At 43.3% G+C, this 24664-nt stretch overlaps 1 long non-coding RNA gene across 1 annotated transcript; it reads right to left on the bottom strand.

Annotated features, from left to right (window-relative positions):
* Nucleotides 1-18089: 18089 nt before the first annotated feature.
* Nucleotides 18090-23940, bottom strand: LOC128415418 (uncharacterized). The gene is made up of 3 exons (XR_008330950.1): nucleotides 23698-23940; nucleotides 21107-21290; nucleotides 18090-19103 (listed from the first exon to the last, which is right to left on the bottom strand). It is a non-coding gene; the product is annotated as an uncharacterized LOC128415418 (long non-coding RNA).
* Nucleotides 23941-24664: the final 724 nt, after the last annotated feature.

Below are 24664 nucleotides of genomic sequence, written 5' to 3'. Positions count from 1 at the left end.
TGCATTCTGCCTTGACTGTTAACTTGAGAGGTGTGGGGACTTCCTGCAGATGCTGTCTGGAAGAGTTTGCAAATAACACCTGTTGCCAGCCTGACAAGTAAACAGAAAACTATTTCTGTAAGGCATATATGTTTGTCAGGTTTAGCACTTCTCCAAAACAAGACACGGAACACTGGCAGTTTAAGTAGCTGAGGTTTATTTCTCAATAACAGGCTTACAGCAAGCTTCCACAACCCATCCTTTGCCGCCAGTCAGTTGACTCGACTGGCTTCTGACCCCTCCCGAGGCCAGATATACGCCACATCTTCCCCCACCTCTGCTCTAATCACTTGCTCCATGTGGCGTTTGCCTCCTAGGTGGGTCATAAGGAAAGGGTTAAAATGAGTGTGATGTGATTGGCCAGTGGAAACTGATAGGAAGAGTTAGGGTTAGAGGGGGAGTTGTGTGAGAGTCAGTTGAGAGTTGGGAGTTGAAGAAGGAGGAGGGAGGAATAGTCTGTGGGTTGGTCGAGTTGTGTGATGAGAGAGTGAGAGGAATGGTTAGGTGGAGTCAGATAGATAGATAGTTGGGATAAGCAGTTTGAAGTTGTTAGGAACAAATAAGACAGTTAAGGAACTAAGATTAAGAAACTGCCAAGAAAAATTAACTGAAACCATAAGCTTGTTCATGCCTATAAAAAACTTGATTATTTGTTAATGTTACCAACTGACTGGACTCCGTGTGTACCCGTGAGAAACGGGTTGGTAGCAGCGAAGAACGCAATTACAGTGGTGGCACAGGGTCAATAGACCGTCAAACGTCTATTGTGTGATCACCTCCTACTTCTTGGAGACTCAGGTGCAGATGTCACGGTCCGGTTCACGGGCGATCAAAGTCTCAACAGGGGACGTCAGGACCGGGGGCAAGATGGCGGGGTGGGAGCAGGAACGGGGGTCCAGAAGCCAGGAGTCAGGAAGTCAAGGGTCTGAGGATCAAGAAGCAAGGAGTTACGAAGCCGAGGTTCAAGGATCAGGAAGCAAGAAGCCAAACGCAGCAAGGCAGGAAACAAGTTGCTGTGGCAAAGAACTGAAGGGAAATGCTGACCTTATATCCCTTCCCAGCTCTTGCCACCAGGTGCTGTGAGTTACCAATCGGCCTCACCTGTGAGGCTACGCCTTGCCTCTTCAGAACAAACTTAGGAAGGCCCCAGTCCTGCAAAGTCCTATTGGTCACAGGGCCTGGCTCCTGCACGCACACCTGACAGCAGCCAATTTCTCCTCCTCTGGAGGTGGAGACTCAGGTGCAGCCAATTCCTCTTCCTCTGGAGATTCCTCTCTGCTGGACGTGTCCCTGACAAGGTTCCTCACAAATAGCTAACAATACCTTCCTACAGATAAGGAAGTTAGATTGGCTTCAACCAGAGCCAGGGACTTTTCAACTCTGGCTCCAGCCTGGTGGAACGCTCTGCCTCATGAGACCAGGGCCCTGCAGGATCTGATTTCTTTCCGCAGGGCCTGTAAGACAGAGTTGTTCCGCCTGGCCTTTGGCTTGGAGCCAATTTGATTCCCTCCCTCCCTCTCTTTCTTTTTTCTTTCCCTCCCTCCCTCTCTTTCTTTTTTCTTTTCCTTCTCCTCCTGCGATGAGGCTACATTTTAATATTTTAATGTTCGATTATTTTAATGTTGTATTTTATTTTTGTTTTTAAGTTGTAATCATTCATCTTGTTTTTATTATTGCTTGTAAGCCGCTCTGAGCCCGGCCTTGGCTGGGGAGGGCGGGGTATAAATAAAAAATTATTATTATTATTATTATTATTATTATTATTATTATTACAGATAATGGGATGGATCCAGTGTTCCTTTCATTCAGAGAAGGAACTGAAATCCTGCAGAGGCCCCTGTCATAGGGAAGGAGGGGTGATTTTAATCAGTTCCTCCTTTTCCCTATAGCCCCTCCCTTCTGGATGGTCCCACAACCTTCCAGAGTAGCTTTGCTGCAGGGGATAGCAAAAGATGACCTTCTCCTGAACCCCTTTCAATGCAGCAGCCACACATCTCATGGGAGGACGGGACCGATCGCTCAATATCCGAGGAGCGCATGCTTTGCTTCCAGAAACATTTGATCAAAATGCACCTCAGAAGGGCCATTAGCATATTTGTTTATCTCTTTTAGCCACAAGTCGGTAACGAAAACGCTTGTTAAAGACGCTCACTTTGATTTATATTGCACCCAATAAATTCACCTACAAGTGGATTGTCTTGGAAATATAATTACACATTTATTTCCTCTACAGTGCACTTTTGGGCGGAAAGCAAGACATTAACGGTGCTGTGGAAAGCCTGGAGGTGCCAGAGCTCTTTGCAAGCTCTTGGCTTGCCCGCCTGGCTTCCTTCTTCCTTCTTTTAGTTATAGAGCCAGCTTCTCCGTAGAAGGAACAGCATGTGCCACAGATAGGAAGATGCCCAGAATGGCAAACTTAATTTTAAGAGAGAGAGAAATCCCTTAAACTTTGTGCAGTTTTATAAAAAAAGAAGAAAATATAAACTAACAGAGCTAACTTGCCCCCTTTCTGTTTATTCCCCCCCCCCCCCGCCCATGGAAAGCAGATTAATTTTGCTTTCCATCATTTCCCCCCAAGAAACTTGTAACATTGACATTATACATTAATTATTGTGTTTTCTCTGAAATAGCTGTGGTGGGTGTTCTATGCAGACACTGCTCCCAGCTTTGCCATGAGTCTTCTACTGCTTGTAGGCATGAGCCAGCCAAAAATTTCAATGGCTTTATTCATCTGCAAATCTATGCACACTTACTTTTGTTGTTGGTTTTTCTTCTCTTGGCCTCTTCTCACTATCTTGAGAGTCACTCTGGATATTCATTGGATGCTGAAGCAGCCCAGTGTCCACCTCTCTACTTGTCCTTGTCCTGCTCCCCAGATATGGTCGTGTTCTTATCTTCCTCCATTTTGAAACAGCAGATCTTATGGTTGAGGACCACAAAGACTGAAAGCCATGCACTTGCATAGAGATTCAACCAATGCCAAACTGGGGGTTCTGTTGCAGCCACCATTTCTCTCTCCCAGCCTTGCATATGTTGAAGGGCATGAACAGTTTGCAGGAATGGGCTTTGAGTGCCAGGAACCAGAATAGTTAAGAATAAGGGTTTTCGAAGGGTTTTGGGGGAAGGTGTGCAGCTCATATGTATATATATATATATATATATATATATATATATATATATATATATGTGTGTGTGTGTGTGTGTGTGTGTGTGTGTAAATTTTACATAACAAATTTAAATTCAAACACACCATTCACTTCTTCATTTAGGATTCTCCGAATCCTTTGACCTCCCTCTGCCCTTCCATAGTTACCATTATCAATCTTTTCCCCCCAACTGCTTATCTTATTTTCTCTAATTTGTAAAAAAAGAAAGAAAAAGTAATCCATTTTCCCATGGTTTTTCATACATTACAAGCATGACTCAAATCCTGCCAAAGTTTTTAGTTGTTTACAGTGTTCTCTTAAATACATTATAAATTTTCCCCATTCCTGCTTAAAATTCTTCTCTTCCTGGTCTCCGATTTTTGCAGTCAATTTCACCATTTCGGCATAGTCCATCATCTTCATTAGCCATTCGTCTCTGGTTGGAACCTTGTCTTCTTTCCATCTCTGGGCCAGTAGTATCCTCGTTGCTGTCGTCGCGTACATGAATAGTCAGAAGGTGTGCAGCTCTAACCCTATGCCAATTTAGCCACTTGAATGACTGCAGTGACCATCCTCATAAGGCCACTGTCTGTGAAGACTGGATTGTTAGGGCATCATCCACCCAATTTTTACCCTTCTCCTCCCTATGCACACCCACATAATCTGTTCTGGGTCCATTCCCCCCACCCTGCTCCAGTCCTCTAGAGCAGATTTGAAGAGGGGAATACACAGGGACAGGAGGGGCCGGCTCCATTGCACAAGCTGATGGAATGAGTTATTTCATGCTGCATTTGATACTTCTCTTTTAACAGACCCATGAACCGCTCCACATAATTCTCTGTTCTCCATTCTCTAGCACACATATCCCAGTCCAAAGTGGTTACAGATTCAACAAGTCTCTGAGCATGATTTCTTCATCCCTCTGCAAAGCTCACAACACAGCTGACCGGGCCGGGCTTCAGAAGAGTAAAGGTGAGGAAGTATTGGTTGGTTTTATTACCCCAATTTTGATTGGTCGGTTAATATCACCAGGGTGAAAACACGTGGCATGTTTACTGAAGAAATCCCATGAGTTCATTGGTAGTCATAACTGACACGGACAGATCCACAGCAAAACACGATCAGCCTTCGTGATGTTCCCATTGAAACACCTTTTGAAAAAGGTACAACACATATAACAATACGCGACTTACCCTCTGCTCTGTGAAGTCAGGGAAACAGAAAGGATGGCCAATGGCGATGACTGCCACAACAGGCTCAAATCAAAATGTCCTTTCATCTGTTTTGAATCTGACACTTTTGACATTATTTAATGTTGGCTTTTCCCCGATATCAAAAGTTCCCGATCCACCTTCTTAATGTCATTTGCTGCTTTGTGTGCACTTTGATCACATCTCCTCCTCCTCTCCTCCCTCCGTCTAAAGCAAACTATTCCAATCTGTTTGTTCTGTCACCATGCAAAACCCTTTTATCCATGGCCTTAATAATTGATTGTTGTTTTTTTCACTGAAACTCCTGCAGCAGTAGGCTTGTCAGCAATGGACAGAAAGGAAAGCAGACTTTAAAATTCTGCAAAGCATTGAAAGATAAAGCCAGAACTGTGAGTCTGGTGTGGAGCTTCAGACTGCAGTTTTGAGAGCACACAGGAAGTGAGAACAGACCTGAGAGGCCTCTCAAAAAATGGAAGACCCTTTTGAGTATGCTTTCATTCCAGGTAAAGCAATCATAGAGGGCCTTTCAGATGACGTTAGATTACGGTTCCCATCAGCTCCACCTTTCTCTTTTTCTCTCTTTCCCTTTCCAGTAGCCTGCCATAGGAGGCACAGGCTGCTCTTGCCTCAAGTCTGAACTGATCACGTGTAGAAGGCTTTTGAAATTAAGCTGCAGGCTACAGAAAATTAGGCTGATGGTTGCTGAAGGCCCTAGAGCCACAGGCTGTCCAGCTCTGCTTCATCTAGCGGTCTAGCTGTTAAACTGAAAGCAGGGTACCACTTCCAACCTGCACATCCCATGCAAATGTTTGCCTGCCACCTGCACAGCACAGTCAGCTTCTCAAAAAGAAAAAGAAAAATCTAAATAAGCTGATATACTCAACCCTGTGGTCTTTAGGGGTGTCTTGTGATGGATTAGATACAGATGTGTAATAAGTAATTAATTTAGAAAGGTGGAGGCCACAATTGGAAGGAGGTATCATTTTCTGATCTGACATGCCTAGAGCCACACAGTTGGATTTGGGTTTCACTGGACCAAGGCCAAGACTCAGTTCCAATTGACTATTTCAGAGAAAGAGATGCTGTGGCTGAATGTTTGTGAATTTGAATGTGTGTGCATTTCTTTCCCAGGTTTTTCTTTCAGCTCTGTGATTAATACACCCATATGTAAGTATTTCTTACATGTAAAGGTTGTGATCTTCTGGAAGGAAGCACCGTAGTTTAACCTAACCTTGGGTTATGACATGCCGTTAAATCCAGAGCTATCATTCATAGAATCATAGAACTGGAGAGTTGAAGGGACTGTGAAGGTCATCTGGTCCAACCCCCTGCCATGCAAGAATCTTTTTGCCCAACATGGGGCTTGAACTCAGGACTTTGAAATTAAGAGTCTCATGCTCTCCCAACTGAGCATTGCTTAACTAGAATGAGGGATTGCTTATAGGAGAAAAACACAGACTTGTAGCAGTTTTTATTGCCATAAGATTGCCAGGATTGAAATGACTAGTAAATGGGAAAGTATGGACAGGAGTCATATTTGATTCCAAAAAAATTAAAAATAATAAAAATGATTCAGTTATGTACAAAAGAAATTGACAAATTTAATTAGATTTAGAGAAAAATGAAAGATACATTATCTAATCTATATGAAATGGTCTCTGTTCACTTTTGGGATTTATATTAGCATCCATATGGTAAGAGCTAGAATGCCCATTCCAGGGCAAAAAACAGAAAGAGCTGCATGCTTATAACCTCAGTAAGATACTTGCATACTCTCCAAGTGTCCCGACTTTCCAGGAACAGTCCTGGAATTATGAAAGCTATCCCAGCTTCTGATTTGATCCCGAAATGTCCCTATGTCCCCTGCCAGTGCTGCCACTACTAACCTCGGGGAGGGGGAGGAGCTTGTTCTGAGCGGCAGCTGTGACTGCGAGGAAGCATCCCATTGCCTCTCCATGGCTGCCGCTGCTGGCCTCCTCCCTTGGGCAGTTCATAGCAGCTGCTGGAGAGTGGGCAAGGAGGAAGAGAGGTTCCTGCCACCAAGACCCAGCCCTATGTGATACGCTGGCTCTGAGGGGCAGGAAGAAAGGGGTAGCAGAGTGCAAGGGGACTTGGTTATGGGAAAAATAATAATACTTTGTTCATCTGTGTCTAATCTTGCCCTTTTCTACAATTTATTTCTTGGTGTGTGTTTTTCTTTTTTGTATTTCTACCAAAGAATAAAATAGAAAAAGTTTGGGATTAAGAGGTTTTCTCAGGCCGTGTCCCATTGGTGAAGTGGTCGTGGCACTTACCCTTCTTTCGATAGGAGATGCTCTGTGGAGGGGGGAAGCAAAAAATGGGGAGTCAAGGAGGGTTAGTTGGAGGGGGTGAGAAATGTCCCTATTTTCACCTGAGGAATTTTGGAGGGTATGTTCAGCAGTGTAGCATGGGTTGCTGGTGCCCAGGGCAGGCAAGCTGCTGACACGACTGGAGTGCTCCACCACCACAAGAGCCAAGTGGGGCCATGTTACACCACCTGCCTGCACAGGGGGGAGCCTGGCCAGCTGGCACAGCCCTTGGTGGACATAATCCCCCACCATGCCCACAAAGAGGAGACCCGTTCCATGCTGTGCCGGGGCCGCTCTTTGCTCACATACCTCTGTATGTGCTTGTTCACCGTGGGTCTGGGCTGTTCTGCCACCTTTGCCGGGGTGGGGCAGGCATCCCCATGGAAGCTGGCACCTGCATGGGGGTGCGTAGTTGCACAACCTCAGAATTTTGTGCCCGAGGCCATGGCCCCCCACGCAAATAGCATCAGTCCACTTCTTGGAGGCAGAAAGAATTGGGAGGAACGATTAGTGCTGCTTCCCCATTCTCTCCTCTAAAAGCTGGTTGAAGCTATGATTAATTTTATAACTGGGTTTCTATATGCATAGCCCCAACAGCCAGACAGGGCTGAGGATGACCCACACATGTGGTTTTTCATTTACGGTATCTGAGGAACAGGCTCAGCATAGTTGAATCAGGGGCATGGGTTTAAATTTAGATACTACTTTGTTACATTGGTGAACTTTATAGCTTTGTGTCAACTGACCAATAATTATACTAGTTAGAGGTGTCTTAAAAGGTGTTTAAAAAGTGTACTCTCAGACTATGCAAATGCACTTCCCTGAGGATAGCGATAACTACTTAATGCGACCAAATCTTTTTTCCTCCTTTTATTGATGATGCTTTCTTTAATGTACTTATTCACAGAAAACCACATGCAGGGGAGAAAATATATGGTCCCCCCCATAATATTTGTTAATATAGAGAGAAAATTATATATATTACTACCCTGGGTCTTTTGTGCACTTTTAAACAAAATACTGAGCACTTTAATCTTTCCAAAATCAACTGAGCTTAATATTCATCAATCATCCCTGCTAAAGAATAGCATTTGTTTCACACAAGAGGAGTCATTAAAACTTGCAATTAATTGCCCGTGACCCAAATTCCTACTGTGTCCCAGCTGGCATGAAAAACACTACGGTTTGCAAACAATCTTTTCCCTTTCTTTAACCTTTGGCACGCAAAACGTATTACCCAAGTGTTATTAATTAAACCAGGTCAGCAACGCCAGAGCATTGCCCGCTGTTCATCGCAGTGGGGAAGAGTGATCCATAGCATTCTTAATCCGCAGCACCGAAGTGCGCGAGCTTAGAAAATTTACACCCGAGCCTCTCAAAGCATAGTTAATTTGTTCGCATTTTCCTAAGATCAATTAACAGCAGGGAGGCATTTTAATGAAATAAAGTTGTGATTCCCACAGGGACTATTTGGAAAGAACATTACAAAGCAGCGTGTGCGTTACGCTTTTACATTAAGACATGATTAATAACACCGCTGTTAAGCTCCACTTCAGCTTACATATAGCACGGAGTTAATAGATGCTGCTAATTAAGTAATCATATTCTTTAGCATATACCCCCGCCAAAATGTCTTCCTCCCATCGCTTAAGTTCGTCCTTCAGAACCAGTAGAAATGGGCATCACTAAAAGAAGCCATTAGGTTTTCTTCTGTGTTGTGGTTTCCCAATAAAAGCTAAGATCCCCTCAGAACATTAAAGAAGCATTAATCGATGGAGGCAGTTCTTCGCTGAAACATCCAAAGGCAACACAAAGCATCTATAAAGGAATGAATCCAGGACACTCCAGAATGGGGGACCAATGAGCCACACAACCACACACCTCTGTATTTGGTGCTTGAGACTCTGACTAGGTGAAGCCCCCTCTCCAGACTACACCCCTTATTCATCCTGCTCTGCACCCTTCTTAGCTGCTTTCATCTGGCTGGAACATGTCTTTGGGATAATGCTTTCCTGGATGGAATATACAGAGCTGTGCACACACACAGAAACCTCTGAATTTCATGTGGGCAGAAGGTAATAAAAAGTAAAGGGACCCCTGACCATTAGGTCCAGTCGCGGATGACTTTGGGATTGCGGCGATCATCTCGCTTTATTGGCCAAGGGAGCCGGAGTACAGCTTCCAGGTCATGTGGCCAGCATGACTAAGCCGCTTCTGGCAAACCAGAGCAGCGCACGGAAACGCCGTTTACCTTCATGCCGGAGTGGTACCTATTTATCTGCTTGCACTTTGATGTGCTTTTGAACTGCTAGGTTGGCAGGAGCAGGGACCTAGCAACGGGAGCTCACCCCGTCACGGGGATTCGAACTGCCGACCTTCTGATCGGCAAGTCCTAGGCTCTGTGGTTTAACCCACAGTGCCACCCGTGGAAGGTAGACCACTATAAAAAGGTAAGAGCAACACCTATTGGTTCCACCTACTTTTTTGCCTCTGGCCCTGCCGACCACTGACATGTGCCCCCTCTCTCTAGGATACTGGCCACAAGGGAATTTGGACCTCTGGCTGAAATACATTCTCCACTCCTAAATAAATTATATTTAGGGAAGATTTAACTTAGAACATATTGGCCCAGTATAAAACTTTAATAATAATAATAATAATAATAATAATAATAATAATAATAATAATAATTTATTATTTATACCCCCACCCATCGGGCTGAGTTTCCCCAGCCACTCTGGGTGGCTCACAATCAAGTGTTAAAAACTTGAAAAACTTAATAATGCAATACAATATTACCTAATGAGAACCTGTGATCACATACGAGCTGCATGATTCTGTGGGTCAGGAGGATTAGAGACTGAAGTGTATAATAATAATAATAATAATAATAATAATAATAATAATAATATCCTGCCCATCTGGCTGGGTTGCTCGCTGGCATCCCCCATGCTACACCCCTGATGAGAGTTCCCTGGAAAGAGGGATTGATTGTTAAACTACTGTAATAATTTTAGCTCAGTGGGGGGGGGGATAGAGGTTTCTCAACAACAGGCATAGGCAAACTCGGCCCTCCGGATGTTTAGGGACTACAGCTCCCATTATCCCTGACCACTGATCCTGTTAGCTAGGGATGATGGGAGTTGTAGTCCCAAAACATCTGGAGGGCTGAGTTTGCCTATGTCTGCTCAACAACTTTCAGCACCCTGAACAAGCTATAGTTCCCAGGATTCTTTGGGGGAAGCCATAACTGTTTGATGCTGCTTTAAGTGTATAGTGCAATTCGGGCCTCACCTTCAGCCAAGACCTGATGGAGGCTTGGAGAACAGCAGGAAGCACAGTCCTGCAACCTTAGGAGAAACCTGAATCTTGTGTCTCTGGTGCAGGTTTTGATCAACCAAAATGCACTGAGCACTTTTCTCCCACTTAGACTATAGTTACGGACAGAGATATCTTTCAGCACCTTTCTGAGGTTTTGCCTATTCTTCTGTTCCCTCTGGTCTTTTGGTGCTACCTCCTTTATATCCCTTTCTTGATTCAGTATAAGGGAGCTTCATGTGTTATTAAATTAATTGTTCAATTCTGAAAGAGTTTTCAATGCGGTTTGTGATAAGTTAAAGTCTAATATATACAGCCCCAACTAGATTGTATGTATTATGCATTTCATGCATTATGCATCTAATCATCTAATGACCTCTTAAGTAAGGTGGCCTATGCTCAGTCAGATATGCACCTTAATTTAAATTCAGTGCCACGTTAAGGTACCAGAATGGGCAAGGGGTGCAGAACTTAATGTCAAAGAGAGCAAACGGGTCATCTGTGCCACCACATCTACAGGCAACCCAGCCTACCAACTGGGCTCCTAACACCTGTGGATTTTTCTGTGGTGATTCATACAGTCATGTGTCTTTTTAGACCATAAATACCATGGTTGACCATAAATACCATGGTTAACCATGGTTTAACTGTTAATTTGTGAATGTTTCACCCCTCCCCTGCTCCTGCTGCTGCATTATGTCCTAACTCTGGCCCCTGGCTTATTTCTGTCACCAACAAACTACAAGCTGTAACCAAGCTTAGAGCACTGGCTCATCGCTCATGGTTTGTTTGGGGGTGGGGAAATGAACAACGAGTCTTGGTTTGGACTTAATGCTGTGTCAGACCATGGTTTGGTCCCTAGCAGTGCAGTGACAGAAGAAACAGGGGAGGAGTGAAGCACCTGCTCTTTCAGTACCACACCCTGGCACACTGTACGTTCATATTTAAACCATAGTTTTGTGTAACTAGGGTTTAAACTGGCACATGAACAAGGCAAGTGAGCGACTAAATCTTGGTTGCAATCCAAAAGGTAAGGTTTAGCTAGGGAAAGTTAGAATGGAGGTGTCTGAGAAAGCTGTGCCCTTTGTTGGGTCAGAGAGAGAGAGAGAGAGAGAGAGAGAGAGAGAGAGAGAGAGAGAGAGAAAGAAGGTATATTCTGTGCTAATCGGAGATCACCTTTCTTGACTTTGCTCCATGTTTGTTTGTTTTAGTAGGGAAGGGTGGCTGTCCTGTGGCGACCTTTCCTCTCTGCCATTATCTCACCATCCCTTCCACCTGCCTCTCGTTCACTTCAGAGGGCCAGTGTGGTGCAGTGGTTAAGAGCGGTAGACTCATAATCTGGTGAACCGGGTTCGCTTCCCCGCTCCTCCACATGCAGCTGCTGGGTGACCTTGGGCTAGTCACACTTCTTTGAAGTCTCTCAGCCCCACTCACCTCACAGAGTGTTTGTTGTGGGGGAGGAAGGGAAAAGGAGATTGCTAGCCACTTTGAGACTCCTTAGGGTAGTGATAAAGCGGGATATCAAATCCAAACTCCTCCTCCTCCTCTTCTTCTTCTTCTTCTTCTTCTTCTTCTTCTTCTTCTTCTTCTTCTTCTTCAAGTCTAGCTGAGCATGCCCCAGGAATGTTTCAGGGATTCAGCCTTTACAAATTCCTGAATGAAACGTCCACACCTCTCTGACTAATGTGTCACTCGGAACCCAACATCTTTTCAACCTTATTCAGATATTGTGAAACTGCTCTTTGTGGTTCAAACCTGTCAAACTAAATGTTTAAAAAGGATCTTGAGAGAAGCTGGGGCATTTAAAATATCAGAAATCAGGAATTCCTTATTTTAATAAGGAATGGGGAAAATTTATAAATTATCTTAAAGACCATTGTAAACAGTTAAAATGGTTAGTAGGATTGGAATATCACTTGTAGTTTAAAGGTGAATTTTGGATACAATGGAGAGATTAAAGATTTGGATTATTATAAAAGATTCAGGAGGAAATGATTAACAATAGGACCCACAAACGGGAGGAAGGAAGTCCAAGAGATTCCTTGGAATGTTGTTTTTATGTTGTATGTTGAGCATGTGACTGTAAAATTTTAATCCAAATAAATCAATTTATTTTTTTTAAAAAAATAAAATATGTATATTTAAATATGAAGAAAGGACTATGTTTGCAGTTGTTCATCTCTGGGATGAGATTTTTAAATGGCACTATTACAGACATGCAAGGCTGGCTCTAGACATTTTGCCACCTAAGGCAGAAGAGCAAATGACACCCCCTCCCCCATCAGAATGCATGGAACTAAAGACTGAGCATATTATTTTGGCACCTGAGGCAGAAAATCTTACAAATGTCTCATCCCTTTTTAATCAATAAATTAAATAACTAGCAACATCCTGTTCTACAGCAACACATAAAATCAGCTGCCAGAGGCAGCCGATACGTTTGACCTAATAGTGGGCACATAAACTTTTGTCTCCTTCTTAGATAACCATGCATAAGACTGTGGGTATCAGTGAGCTTACGTGTTTCCCCACCCCATCATGTCACACAGGTATTTCAAAATAGTTTCAAAACAAACTAGGGTTAGTACTACATGTGCCACTGTGTTTTCACCAAGCGTACTTGGGATCAGATGAAAGGCTGCTACCATGGTTTGAAATGGGTTTGCCTATTGTGCCTTGCTTGGGGGTTAAATGGCCCACGTGTTATAGTAACCATTGTTGTTGTTTAGTCGTTTAGTCGTGTCCAACTTCGTGACCCCATGGACCAGAGCACGCCAGGCACTCTTGTCTTCCACTGCCTCCCACAGTTTGGTTAAACTCATGCTGGTAGCTTCGAACACTGTCCAACCATCTGGTCCTCTGTCGTCCCCTTCTCCTTGTGCCCTCCATCTTTCCCAACATCAGGGTCTTTTCCAGGGAGTCTTCTCTTCTCATGAGGTGGCCAAATTATTGGAGCCTCAGCTTCAGGATCTGACCTTCCAGTGAGCACCCAGAGCTGATTTCCTTAAGAATGGAGAGGTTTGATCTTCTTGCAGTCCATGGGACTCTCAAGAGTCTCTTCCAGCACCATAATTCAAAAGCATCAATTCTTCGGCGATCAGCCTTCTTTATGGTCCAGCTCTCACTTCCATACATCACTACTGGGAAAACCATAGCTTTAACTATACGGACCTTTGTTGGCAAGGTGATCTCTGCTTTTTAAGATGCTGTCTAGTATCTTAAAAGGTGATGTCTCTGCTTTTAAAGATGCTATCTATAGTAACCATAGTTAGCTCCAAAACTGAAAAAGAGCGAGAAATACCCACTCAATTTATTCCTTGCACGATTTCCGTGCCACATCTTCAGTGGCCATTTTGTGTTCCCAGGGAGGCTCTGTCCCCATGGGATACTCCCTATCCCTTAACCATGGATGGTTAAGCAACTGAGCAATGTTATGTCTGCACCAGGACATTAAAGCCAGGGGAGAACATCTCATTGACTGTAGTGAATAAAAGCAGCAGTCAGATGTAATGGTGGCTACAGTAAAATACCCTGTGGGCAAGGTGATAGGAAGAAAAAAGTATGACAATTTGGTTCACGTAAAGCGTGAGTGGTGCTGTGGTCTAAACCACTGAACCTAGGGCTTGCTGATCAGAAGGTCAGTGATTTGAATCCCCACAATAGAGTGAGCTCCCATTGTTCAGTCCCAGCTACTGCCAACCTAGCAGTTCGAAAGCACGGCAAAGTGCAAGTAGATAAATAGGTACCGCTCCGGCGGGAAGGTAAACGGCGTTTCTGTGCGCTGCTCTGGTTTTGAAAGAAGCGGCTTAGTCATGCTGGCCACATGACCCAGAAAAACTGTCTGCGGACAAACGCCCGCTCCCTCGGCCAGTAAAGTGAAATGAGTGCCGCAACCCCAGAGTCGTTTGCAACTGGACTTAACTGTCAGGGCTGCGTTACCTTTTTAAAGTTAAATAACAAAGAGCAGAATGTTTTGAAATTGGAAGCCAGATCCTTCTTTTTGTCAGGATGATGGAATGTAGTTCTGGGAAGATTCATGGCCTAAGAAGTGTTTTTTCTTTAAACCTTAACTGTACTGTCTTTTCATCCATTGAATGATGGCTGGGTCATGCTTTGAAACACATTCTCCCTTTTGCAGTATGGTCAATTGACAGAAGCTTGGCTTCATTCAAGAAATCCTGATATCAAGATTTAGTTTCAGAGATGCAGTATTTTTTTCTCTGATACCTCGAATATGTTCTTGTATGGTTAGACCTGTTTTACTTATTTTTGATACTGCATTTTTAAATTGTTGTAAACCACCCTGGAGTGGTGTTGTGAAGGGTGGCAGGGAATCTAACTTATAAGAATGAAAATAATAGTATAAAGAAAACATCACTTGTTAATAAATATGCAATCCACCAACGAAGATGGCAATATTGTTATTTTTATCATTATCGTCATCTTCCTCATCATCAGTGGATGGCTTCATTCTATTGTACATTTATTAAGAGATGTTGTTATTCACCTATGGTTTATATGACTTTTTGTTATGTTAGTGAATTATATATAAACTTTTATTGTGAGTCAAATAGAGCAGGGTTTACCATGGGAAAATAGCATCACCCTCCAGAACCCAGCTGTCACATTGCACACACACACACGAAACAGGTGTTCTACCTGTCACATTCCACCCTCAGCCAATCAGCATACAACACATAAGACACACAGCAACATGTTGAATCAAGCCATAAGTCAGAGGAATTGGCCACCCTCCAGGTGCCTCGGCTTGATTCCTTGTTGACCTCCCTGTCTGCGACTCCCGGCAAGATCAGGCGAGATCTCAATCGGCGATCCTTCTCAACATGAGAAGAACACACCTCTTCACCCCTCCCATTCCCAGGGAGGGGAGAGAGACAGACAGAAATGTATTTACATGCCTTTATTTCTGTCCTTTCAGCAGTACAGAGAAAACGTGACTGCACTCTCTCATCACCAACAGCAGAGAGAGAAAACACTCCTCCCATGTACTTCCAGTACAGGGTCATGTGACACTCTGAGCTAACATCCGGTGCTCAGTGCACTGAATAGACTGTCCCTTTGTTCCCACGGTACAGTCCCATAACGTCAACATCCTGTTTGGCTTTCCAGCCATCTGGAGCTCGCTGCAGCATTGCTCCTTTTTCGTAACACAACATTCCATCCTTCTCTCACTCCCCACTTTGCACTCATGTCAGTGACACATTTCCAAATGGGGTAGTCAGTTATCATGGTACCTAAACAAACAATCTAACTTAATCCTATGAATGGAAGTTTACAAATGTTACCGGGAGTGGTACAGGGAATGCCTGAGGGATCTCTTATCCAGCATAATAATAATAATAATAATAATAATAATAATAATAATAATAATTTTATTTATATCCCGCCCTCCCCAGCCGAAGCCAGGCTCAGCACAAACACAAAGGGTTGTATCCAACACTGCAAAAGCAGAATTCTATTTGTGTAATGGGACTTCTTCTCCCCTCACACCCCAAAAATCTTCTCTAGAGGGTCCCCCAGGGCTTAGTTTTGAGGGTGCAGTAGGGGGCTAGAGGGGAAAGGAGAGAAGGAAGGGGAAAGGAAGTTGTACACATAGAAGTCTGCTGAGTGAGTGGAGCTGCAGCGTTGGATATAGCCAAGAGTTTTCCTTTTTTTTATCCTCATTGGGCTGTTCTTTATTTTTATTTTTAAGGTGTGTGTTGTTTTTTAATGTAGTGTCGTATGCACCCCAACCTCCAAGCCATAAGAGACTCCAGGGGTACCAGCGCTTACCCAGGGTTCACTTTTCTTGGAATGAAGGTCATTGGAGACTGTGGTGTCATTTGGATATAGGGCTTTATGCACACATATGTTCAACCACGGCACAGGATGGAAGGGCTCACAGCATTAACACTCCAACAGCTTTTGCTTCCCATTAGGTTTCTAATGGGGTGGTCCTTCAATTGCTTTGGATTCAAGCCTCGGTGTCCCCTTCCAGCTTCATCCCATACTAAAAACCAAGACTAGCTCTACCTACCTACAAGATGATGTGGTCACCAGCCAGTTGTTCTCAGCAGCCACCAACCAGTTGGTTGTCAGGATCCTGTCAGAGGCTTCCATCTGGTTGCCCAGGAAATTAAAAAGACAAAAGTTTCTTACAGTCCTTTTTTTATTTCAATATTTACAGAGGGAGGCTACAGAACTCAGCCTCTTGGGTAATGGTGTTGTCCCAAGTGAATCCCACCCCCCGCCTCTCCCACTTCCTCATTTGTCTCCTCTACGGGTGCTGCTACGTGCCCTCTGTCTTCAAGCTCTTTGCTCTCCTACTTTTAATGCTCCCCAGGTTCTGGGAGATGGAGGGTCCGGAATGCTTTCTAATGACAATGTATCAGTCAGGTGTCGCTCTGGCTCTTCCATGATTTCCCAGCTTTCCCCCTCATTTGCCTCTGAGCTGCGACCTCCCTCAAAGCCCTGTTGTAAATCTATACTGCCTTCCTCTTCCTCCTCCTTGGAAGGGTCAGGATGGGGAGGTAGTCTCCACCATTCCTCCTCTGCCCACCCCCTGACATCGGCCAACCTTTTAGACATGTAAATAGGGTGCTTAACAGGCCCAGCTGGGTCCATTAATTTAACAAAGAAAGTGATCTGACCATTTCAGCAGCTCCTTTTACTGCACACTACAATTTTACAGATACTAAATCACAGGCTTGGCTGGAAGCTATAGGCATCATACAAATCAACGCCTCAATCCTATGACAGTACTTTTGCAAACCTTGGTGATCCCCCAGGCAAGCTGATTCCTTTCCCTTGCTTTTTGCTGGCACCATTTCCACCCTTCCTCTCTCCACCTGAGTTCACTGCTAAAGGGAGTGATGAATACATGCTTATTTTTCAGTAGCTTCACATGCTTAGGATCATAGCCTCATAAATCAGAGCGGGTGGGTTATGCCCTAATCTAATATTCATGTTCAGGTCATTCATGCCCATAATATCCACTTTATTCTTTTTTGGCTTTTGATTAACTTCAAAAAAATTAATAAATGATAAAGTAAGTCAAGAACAATTCTGAGGAGACAAGGTTAAATCATAAACATTCAGATTTACATAACTGTTGAAATATTTAAAACATCATTTCTAATGAACTCATGTCAGTGCAATTAAGCACAAAGTCTCTGCAAAGAATAAATATGGGTTTTTATTATTATCAGCGCTGCTAAGCCTTTAGCACATCTGTGGCTCCATTTTGAATTCCTTCCTTATAAAATTGTGGGAACCAACATGCCTTCTGATTAGCCCATTTCCATTATATACATATTCAACACATAATTAGAACATTTCAAAACTATTCTATAGAACACACAATAAAAGGCTAGCAAAATTAGAAATGGAACGTGCATATTATGAGTTTTCAAATGCCTTCTGTGTGGAACTATCTACCAATATTATTACAAGACATTTTTCCTAGAAGTAATTTCGTTGTACAATGTACTGACATGGGCAGTGATCCTCAGCTCCCATGGTGAAATGTGGATCTTCAGACCTCCCAGTTTGTCCCTCGGGTCCCTCACTAAACCTCACTCCCTTCCCAGGCTGTACATTTGTCCATGCTCTCCTTGAGTGCAGTTGCTTGATGAAAAGTGACCTGAAAGATAGAGAGATGTTTGCATGTATGGGGTGTATGAGATAAACAAATGGTAAGAAGATGAGGTGCCAGGATTCATAATGTGCTAAAACTGCCATGGGTGCCAGCACAAAATGGCCGTCAGAAAAAAAGAGAGGTGATGGTTCTGTACCATCTCTCTCTCACACAAAGATTTGTCTGTGACTGGAATGTGCAAAGGTAAGAATCATAGCAATTGCATACCCTCCAACATTTCTCTAATGAAAATAGAGACATCCTATTCCATCATCACCATTTTATAATTTATACCCTACCCATCTGACTCTGGGCAGCTTCCAACCTATATAAAAACATTTTAAAAAATGTTAAACATAAAAAAAAACCTTTACTATACTATAGATGTCTTCTAAAGATTGTATAGTTAGTTATCTTCTTGGATTAGGGGTAGCAGAACTCCATACCCTCCAACATTTATCCGATGAAAATAGGGACGGCCTAAGGAAAAGTGGAACATTCCAGGATCAAATCAGAAACAGGGGTGCCTTCTGTAAATCCGGGGATGTCCTTGGAAAACAGGGACACTTGGAGGGTCTGCAGTTATTCCACCCACTTTTGCCTGTGGCCTGATCCAACACTGCCCTGTGGCCCTGGTTGATTCCCCACGAGGGAACACAGCTTTCAAACTGGAAAAAGTCCTCTGCTCCTCCTTCAGAACCTATAAAAATGGAACTTCATTTTTATACCTTTAAAATAATGTTTATCATTTAAAATAATTCATTTCATTCCACTATACATGCTTATAAGGGCTGCTGCTAAAATCAGACAAAATATATAACCTACATATAGCAGTAAGATGAATTGCCTAATTCAGGAAGGGACCTCTGCACCCGAATAGATGTGAAATGCTGGGAAATTGTCAAAAAGAAGGAGCATAGCACCACTAAATTGCCGTAGATCAGTTCGTGAGTATCAATATTTTTATGAGTGTATTTTAATAACTTGAAGGCACTGAGGTATCGGTGTTGCCAAAAGCATTTGTGAAAAACTGCGAGCAGTTTCAGGACCGTGCTTATTTTATTATTTATTCCTTAAACTTCTTTTTAACCTGCCTTTCAGGATACAAATAGCTCCATGGTACCTTACAAGAAACACTAAACCACATTTTCTAAACTCTTCCCAAATAAATAAAGCCACCAGGATCCTTTACACAAGGCAGTTGGTGGAATAATAACTCTCTGGTGGGGAAGGGATAGTCCCAGTAGTGCAGACTTTGAGGTGGTCTCTTCTTGCCTCCCATTTTCTGCTGGAATCCATCCCACAGGACAGTTGATGGCAGCTCCCCCTGTGGGTGGGAGGACAGAAAACTCTTGCAGGAACAGGCCCTGAGGAGGCTTTCTTCAACGCTTTTTGACATTCTTCCAGAGCTTCAGTACCTGCTCTGGAAAATGGCATACATTTATTAAAATACACTAATTAAAAATGGGATGTGCTGAAACAAAATATTACTTATTGGCATTGATACTTATGAACTGATTTAGTGGTGCCATGTTCTTTCAGTGGGAACAGTGTTAATGGAATCCTTTGTTAAAAGAGTTTACTTGGATCACAAGCCATTGATTTACATTGTTTAAAATTGTTCAGGACAGCAGATTTAAATCTAAGAAAGCATTAAGTGAGCCCCTGCTCCTTTTGCCAACTTGTTTAAATTACATGCATGGCAACAATTTTCCATCTCTTGTGTTATTATGTTGAAATTCTCTTCCAAAACAATTCTGCATTTTCGCTAGAAACCTCAGCTGTGCTCAGTTCACTATGAAGTGAGATTCTTCTTGGTTTTCTGATCATGTAAGGAAGGGCTGTCTGTCAGCAACAAATGCAAATTTTGGAGTGATGTTAAACAAGTAAGCAACCTATTGATCCCATTGGCAGCCCTTGGCCTGACCTTCAATACTAAAAACAAACAAACACTAAAAGCACCTTCTAATGGACAATATGCACTGAAATCTCAAAAGACAATTATAGACGTTTTGTGAGCATGCTATCTACCACATGGCGAGGCTCATTTACCCCAGGAAAGTGCATGAACCTTAATTGGCTAAATTCTGCTAATTGCCATAGTTAATAATGCTAATAATGTGGGTGTTTCTTTTGATGCTGTGACTTCTTCAAGAATGAAGCACTTACCTGCAACAACAAAAATAAAAAATAAAACTGTGTAAGTGGTATTTATAAGCCTGTAGTAGAACGAACATTTGCATTAGTAAAAAGCAGATGATTGGGCAAAGCTCAGAGTAAGGATGCGGGAGAGATTTGCTTACTTCACTTTAATGCAGACATACTTAGTTCTTTACTGAGTATGTGAACTGAAAATTCAGGTATTATTTGAAATTTGCACTTTGCATGAATTTTGCAATGTAGTTCTCCGGCAAAAAAAAGTGTAGGAAAAGCATATGTTAGGAGACAGTGTGCACAAAATATGCATAGTGAAAATAATGCACACAAATCCATTATATTAGGGGAAATTGTTTGTGAAAATGCATGTTTGGAGAAATGCAAACAAACATGTATGTGAATTTTTACGGAGACTTTGAAAGTTATTAAACAATTCTACTACACGATCTAAAAATGGAACAAACAGAAGACTAGAAAAGTGAGAAATGGAGGGAAGCCAAAAATGGACAGATTTATCCATCCTTAGCCCCGACCTCAGCATTGCAATGCCCTTCTTAAAACTGATTGTAGGGCTTGCCACACGTGCTCAAGACACACCATATACATGGGGAGGATGGAATTGACTGAAATGGGCAATCAACAGTATTATGTGTCTGGAGAACCTTTCCTACAAAGACTGGCCAGAAACATTTGAGGATTTCTAATTCAGATGTATAGGGTGTTTCAGTTTCTAAAAAGGCAAGGAAGAGGATGAAAGTAGAGCTGTATAAAGTAACTCTGAAAGCGGATAAATAAATGCTTTCCTCCTTCTCAAAATACTAGAATCTAGGCTTATCCAATGAATCTGAATGTTGGAAGATTCAGGAAAGGCAAAAGAAAGTGCTTCTTCAATTTTATAGCTGAACTATAAAATTCATTCCCACAAGATGTAAGGATGACCACCAAACTGAATGGCTTTTGGAGGGAATTAGACAAATTAGGAGGAAAGGGCCAGCAATGGCTTACAGTCATGATGGCTGTACAGTGGTACCTCGGGTTACATACGCTTTGGGCTACATACGCTTCAGGTTACAGACTCCGCTAACCCAGAAATAGTACCTCGGGTTAAGAACTTTGCTTCAGGATGAGAACAGAAATCGTGCTCTGGTGGTACAGCAGCAGCAGGAGGCCCCATTAGCTAAAGTGGTACCTCAGGTTAAGAACAGTTTCAGGTTAAGAACGGACCTCTGGAACGAATTAAGTACTTAACCCAAGGTACCACTGTATTACTTCCAACATCCACATGCCTCTGAATACCAATTCCTGGGGATTTCAAGCACGAAGGGTGCTGTTGCATTCATTTCTGCTGTTGAGCTGCTGATAGGCATCTGCTTGGCTATTGCAAGGTTCAAATGCTAAATCTGATGGGCCTTGGGTATGCTCTGGCAGGTCTGATCTTATGTCCTTGAGTGTACTGAATAAAATCAATAAACAAAAAGTTCCAATTACTTAGAACGTTTACTGTTGACAAGGCAACAGTGCTTGCTGGAAACATTTTTTCATCATGAGAATTAGCACAGGTTCATTGGGGATTCAAGACCTCAAACGTAACATGGCTTAGCCAATAGTGAAATCTGCAATTGGGGGGGGGGAGAGAGCATTTGTTTCATTAAAACCCTCTTCCAAGTAAGGCTGAAACAAGGTGTTTTGGTCAAACACCAGTGTTTCCCAAACTTGGGTCTCCAGCTTTTTTTTGACTACAACTCCCATCATCCCTACTTAAGCAAGACCAGTGGTCAGGGATGATGGGAATTGTAGTCCAAAAACAGCTGGAGACCCAAGTCTGGGAAACACTGGTTTGCACCAAAAGCAGCAGCTTCATATCTTCTCCTCTTCCCTCCCAGCCCCTCCAGTATCAAGTAATCTGACTCAGTTCCACTCCATTGGCTACCATGTGCAACAGTATCCAATATTTCCCTCTATTATCATATTTTTCGCTCCATAGGGAGCACCGGACCATAGGGCGCACCTAGTATTGGGGGGGGGATAAAGAAAAAAAATTATTCCCCTCCCCAGCCCCAAAGAGCAAAGAAGCCAAGACAGCGAGCAAGATCCATCCCGCTGGCTGTCTTGGCTTCTTCTTTAGCCGCACGCAACCTCTCCAGCCGGGAGAGGCTGCGTGCGGCTTTGGCAGAAGCCAAGACAGCAAGCGGGATGGATCCTACTCACTGTCTTGGCTTCGTTTTTAGCCACGGGGCTGGGGCGGGGGAAGCCCGAGCTTCCCCCGACCCTAGCCCCCAGAATGGGTCCGGGAGCGGCGGCGAGGTTCCACGCAACCTCGCCTTTGCTCCCGGAGCTTGCTGCTATCCGCAAGCCTTCTGAGCCCGGCGGGAACTCCCGCTGGGCTCCAGAGGCTTGCGGATAGCTGCCTGAAGCCCGGGGTGTGCAGTGGGAGTTGGCGCTGCGCTCCCCGGGCTTCAGGCTGCAGGCTGCTATTCGCAAGCCTTTGGAGCCCGGCGGGACCTCCTGCCGCGCTCCGAAGGCTTGTGGATAGCTGCCTGAAGCCTGCATTCGCTCCATAGGACGCACACACATTTCCCCTTCATTTTCGGAGGGGAAAAAGTGCGTCCTATAGAGCGAAAAATGCGGTAGATATTACTGGGGGAGGAGGGAGATACTTTCAGCAGCGGCCTCACAATCTCCTTAATGTCTGTTCAATCCAATGCATGCATGGTACAGCAGCCTAAGCCAACTACAAAGCAAATACATTTTAAATTATTTCCCTTGGGGGATTTCTCTCTTTTTCTTTTTTGCATTGCTCATATTTGCCCTTTAGACACTTGGAAGCCCTGCAAGCCAGCTTGTTGTGCTTTGTGTGCTCCTAATGATTAAGGCAGAATAAAAAAGCCTGCAGATGGAACCTAGTTGGACCTGACATTTCAACTCCGGATCTGACGAGGGAATTCATCTATCCTAAGTAACCCTTTCCTCCTACAGTGGGAGCTCCTCCATTTGAGCCTGCATGAACTTGACTAAAGCTTTGTTAGAAGTCCCCTCGGACACTGCTGACACTCTCTCAGGTTGCTGACAGCAAAACCCTGCAGATTGCTCCAGGGCTTTTCTGCATCGCTTCATCTGCTGCTATGATCAGGTTTTTTAAAGTTCGCCTTGAAGTTTTTGCCTGTGAGGCTCTGAAAGGCAAATACTTCTAAAAGCATATTCGGCAGTTTTGATGGAAAACCCAGAAAATCGCACTGATAGCCTTAATGAGGAGGGGGGGTGAAGCACTCGAATCAACTACAAAGCAGATTTTGAAAGAGTTATATGGTGCTTCATTACATTAAAAGGTAGTGCAGTGCATTCTCAAATGATTGGTTTACTGCTTGATAGGACGTCTTACTCCTTCTACAGCCAATGGCCTTGGTTCAAAGCTACATAGCTAAGCCTTGCCTGGAGCACCTACTGAGCACATCAGCTGTTTGACAGGCAGGGGGCAGCAGGTAAGGAATAAATGCAGCACTCTCTTTCAGATTGGTACTACTCAGAGGCTCTGACTGGGAGTATATTTGCACCACACTGCTGAGAATCTCAGTGACAGCAGCCATTTTGTATACACAAGGCCTACTTATGATTGTGGATAATAATTTCATATTGCCCCCTAGCTCCATCATGGTGCACAGATAATAACTTCAGTTACATATTCTGGTAAATATATTATAGCAGGTATAGTCAACATGGTGTCCCCAAGACGTTGTTGGACTCCAACTCCCATCAGCCCCAGTCAGCATGGCTAATGGCCAGGGGCAGTGGGAGTTGTAGTTCAACAACACTGAGAGAGCAATACCTCTCAATGGCTACCTCTTCTTTATAGAGTTACTCACTAGAGCTTGATTCCTCCCAGATCCTGAGTTGTATTTGCTTTGCAGCTGTGTGAATGTATCGCTGTAGCCTGAAATATACAATCAAATATTTATTCTGCTAATGTGAAGGTAAGGGAGGTATTTACTTACAGTATCTATAATAAGAAAATCCAACTTCCACGCCAATGCTTTTCCTAAACCCATGTCATGGCCATCTTTAAATCTCACTTTTTCCTTTTAAAACACTAACTTTCCAATATCCCGGTAACTGTGGGGTATAGAAGTGGTACAAAGTCAGTCAGATACATATATTATATCTAACAATGGCTTACATTTATTTATGACAAGATAATTAAGTGTGTAAGCTTATCTGGCTACTTTAAAATAGCAATATATCCTTAAATGAGTGTGCACCTCATCAACTTGTGACTGTCACTGTCAGCTATATAAGTGTTTGTTTGTTTATTATTTAACAAAATTTATATACTGCTTGATGGTAGTAAACTGTTTAGGTGGTTTAAAATATATTTTGAAATTGGCAATAAAAACAGCAAAAAACATAATTAATATTAACAGTAAACAAGACTAAAACACATCAACATCTGCATATACTATTATAGTAAAGGAGCTTTAATGAAGCAGTTAATTAAAACCCTTTAACCAAATTGCCCTTTTTATTCTCTCTGTCTCAGTTAAGGTTCATCAACACTATAACTGAGAACTATGCTGGAAGCCCCTTGTTCCAACCCTTTGCTGGCCCACTGCAGTGCAAGTTTGCCTTCCTGTCCTGGCCTGGAAATCTTCCTTCTGGTATTCTGCTGTCATCTTCTTCTGGCTGACTCCATAGATACCAAGAACCAACAACTCTAATTCATTCCAATCAACTAGCCAACTCCAACACTCCTCTGATGACCAGCACCCAATCAGCACCACTTCTTCTGGCCCCACTAATCCAGCTCTAGCCAATCACATTGTCTAACCGAGCATT

Source organism: Podarcis raffonei, chromosome 6 (assembly GCF_027172205.1).
Source record: "Podarcis raffonei isolate rPodRaf1 chromosome 6, rPodRaf1.pri, whole genome shotgun sequence".
Taxonomy (NCBI): Eukaryota; Metazoa; Chordata; class Lepidosauria; order Squamata; family Lacertidae; genus Podarcis; species Podarcis raffonei.
This window is presented reverse-complemented; position numbering and strand designations above follow the sequence as displayed.